Source organism: Miniopterus schreibersii, assembly GCF_964146895.1.
Source record: "Miniopterus schreibersii genome assembly, chromosome: 15".
In the NCBI taxonomy this organism is placed as follows: domain Eukaryota; kingdom Metazoa; phylum Chordata; class Mammalia; order Chiroptera; family Miniopteridae; genus Miniopterus; species Miniopterus schreibersii.
Genome location: NC_138115.1, coordinates 13,377,447 through 13,380,633, shown reverse-complemented (window position 1 = coordinate 13,380,633; position 3,187 = coordinate 13,377,447). Strand labels below are relative to the sequence as shown.

The 3,187-nt window shown below is 52.3% G+C and overlaps 1 pseudogene across 1 annotated transcript; it reads left to right on the top strand.

The window, feature by feature from the left end:
* Nucleotides 1-905: 905 nt before the first annotated feature.
* Nucleotides 906-2,961, top strand: LOC308568207 (ubiquitin-ribosomal protein eS31 fusion protein pseudogene; annotated as a pseudogene). Its single transcript has 2 exons — nucleotides 906-998; nucleotides 2,508-2,961. The product of its transcript is annotated as a ubiquitin-ribosomal protein eS31 fusion protein pseudogene (transcript).
* The last annotated feature ends 226 nt before the right edge of the window (nucleotides 2,962-3,187 follow it).

Here is a 3,187-nt window from a genome sequence, read left to right as displayed (position 1 = left end):
CTTGGCATTTATCAGTCAGGCCTGACGTTGCTCTCTGCATGCCTGCCTGCTGGATACCCCTGGCTCATGTCCAGCCAACTCACTGGTCCTAGTGGAAAGAGAGATCTCTGGCAGAAAATCCAGAGAAAGTTCTGATCAGCTTACTCGAGTCACATGCTTCCCTGTTTGAACAAATCACCAGGACCTGGGGTGGGGTTTTTCGAATTGACTGGACCCTTGCCTCGCATGCCCTTCCATGCACTGGATCTCGTTGTGGGGCCAGACAGCAGAGCAGCAGAATGGGCGGGAATTGGAAGGCGGAGGGGGAGGCAGGCAAAAGCCAGGGGACCCCAGGAGCTAGCTGGGGCCATTGGGTCTGTCCATACCCAGGCATCGCTGGGCCATTCTTGTCAGGCCAAGGATGCTGGAGGGTTTATCACCAGGAAGGGGCCACTCAGTGTCTTGGCTTAGTCAGGGATTTTCAACATCAGCACTACTGACATTTATGCCAGATAATTCCTTGTTATTGGTGACTGAGCTGTGCATTGTAGGAGGTTTGTCAGCATCTCTGGCTTCTATCCACTAGAAGCCAGTAGCATCTTCCCCCTCTCTCACTGTAACAATCAAAAAGTCTGCAGACCTTGCCAAAAGTCCCTGGGGACAAAATCGCCCCTGGGTGAGATGATCCCAGAAGCAGACCTTGAGATGAGGAATTTCAGGAAATAAGCAGGGAGTGGGGAAGCGGGGCAGGGAGAAGGCAGCTGCTACCCGGCATGGTAATGAGCGGGTTGTCACTGTGGGCCACCGGGGCTGAGGACCACGCCCCTGGGAAATGGTGTTGGACTGCGGGGACTAAGGAACCGAGGAGCTGGAGCATGTATGGGCCATGCCTCGTCAGTCCCCTTGGGTGCTGGGACAGAGGGGCCATGTCAGGTCTGCTGTGTGGCATAGGGTGGGCCCTGGCAACTTGGCGAAAGCTGGTGCTGGCAGCTGAAAGCTGGGCCTTGGACACTGATGTGGTAAGGGACAGTGGCATATGGGGACACACTCCATGATGCCAAAGAGAATTTCCTCCTCCCTCTTCCCTCGTTTCTCCCCCTCCAGTGACATAACCATGTAAAGAAGGACCTGCCTCTGAGGAGGGTCTGTGGGCCCGCCATGCCCTCAGACGGATCCCACTGAGGGCTTCCTTACTCCCGTGTCTCCATGTTTAGGTCCATCTTCCCCACCTCTCCAGCCCCACTGGCCAGTTAGAATCCTGACTCTGCTGAGTCCAGGCTGTGTGACCTCAAGTAGATTTCTTAACCTCTCTGGGCTCAGATTTCTCCTATACAGGGAGAAATGGGGCTAATGACACTGGTACATGCTTTCAGGGGTTATGATGCTTAAAAGAAATAATGTGATGGACACACAAGTAACTTCACTGCCTTTCCTCCCATTGGTGACTGCAGGAACCTCAGGGCACCCTCCTGCTCAGGGTGGGGTGCCATACAGGAAGGCTGAGTCAGCAGACAGCCTAGACAGGGAATCAGGAGCCCTGGGTGCTGCTGTTGACTGATCGAAACACCCAAGGCGGTCCCACCCCTATTGATCCTTTATCAGAGCTGGTGGCAGGGAGAGCTGGGGGTACAGCGTAAGGACCCCCAGTCAAGCCTCACCCCACCCCTTCCCACTGTGTGACTTGGGGCAAGTCCTCCACCTCTATGTGCTTTTTCCTTTCTGAAAAATAGAGACAACTGGAAGGTTTTTACCAGAGGTGAACTAGATCATCACAAAATCTGCCATTTATTAAGTACCTGCTGTATGCGTGTTTATGTTGCTGAATCATGACATATAAGGGAACCCCTCTTGCTCTTATCCCCATTCTACAGAGGCCTCAACTGAGGCCCAGAGAAAATAAACTGTCCAACTCCTTCCTCCTGGGCACCTGAGAGTTGACTCTGGCTCCTATAGGCTCTTCTACCCAGCCCAGCACAGCAGGGTGCCTGCCCCCCACCACCTTCCCGAGCATTTGCTAGTTCTCAGGCACTGTGCTGAGCCCTAGGCCCACAGGCCTTGTCTCTGAATCCTTCCAGGAACACTGCAAAGTCAGTACTATTTTTTATTATTTTTAAAAAATATATCTTTATTGATTTTCAGAGAGAAAAAGGGAGAGGGAGAGAGAGATAGAAACATCAATGAAGAGAGGAGTCACTGATTGGCTGCCTCCTGCACAGCCCTGACTGGGAATCGCAACCCAGGCTTGTGCCCTGACCAGGAACCGAACCAGGATCTCCTGGATCTTAGGTTGATGCTCAATCACTGAGCCACGCTGGGCCGGGCAAAGTCAGTACTATTAACATTCCCTCTCTGGTCTGCACTGAACCCTGATGCAAGCTGGACTTAAACTTTTATTTTGATAAGCCATGGAGATTTGGGGCTGTTATCCTTAATAATACAAGGATATGATATGATACAATAATACAAGCGAATAACACTTAACTGAACTTCCTTTCCGATCCCGCATCTGGAGTGGACTCGCCACCAAGGTGCAGATTTTAGTGAAAACGGTCACTCTCGAGGTTGAACCCTTGGATACACTAGAAAACGTAAAGGCCAAGAAGGTAAAGGAAGGAATCCTCCTGATCAGCAAAGACTGGTCTTTGCTGGCAAGCACCTCGAAGGCGGCGGACTTGGACAACAGCGTGCAGAAGGGGCCCGCTCTTCATCTTGTGCTGAGACTTCGCGGCGGTGCCGAGGGAAGGAGGAAGGCTTCGCCCACTCACCCCACGCCCAGGACCAGCAAGTGCAAGAGAAAGGAGGCTGGGCTGGCTGTCCCAAAACCCTACACAGTGGCGAGGGCGGCAAAATCAGTCGCCTTCGCGGGAGCGCCCCTCGGATGCATGCGGTGCTGGAGTTTTTATGGCCAGCCGCTGCGACAGACATTGTAGTGTCAACTGTTGTCTGATCTACTGCTTCAGCAAACCGCAAGACAAGTTATAGCATATGGGTTAATAAAAGACATGAACTGGAAAAAAAAAGAGAAGTAACTCAATCCTCTTGGCAAATCTTTCTCTACAGATGAGGAAACTGAGGCACAGAGAGGCATCTAGTCTCCAATGTAGTCAAATCCCACGGGAAGTGCCTTGTAAATGCCGCGGCTGCTGTGATTACTACGATTGCAGTGACCCTAAAGGGACCAGCGGGGTTTGAGCTCCCCTCCGCTTTC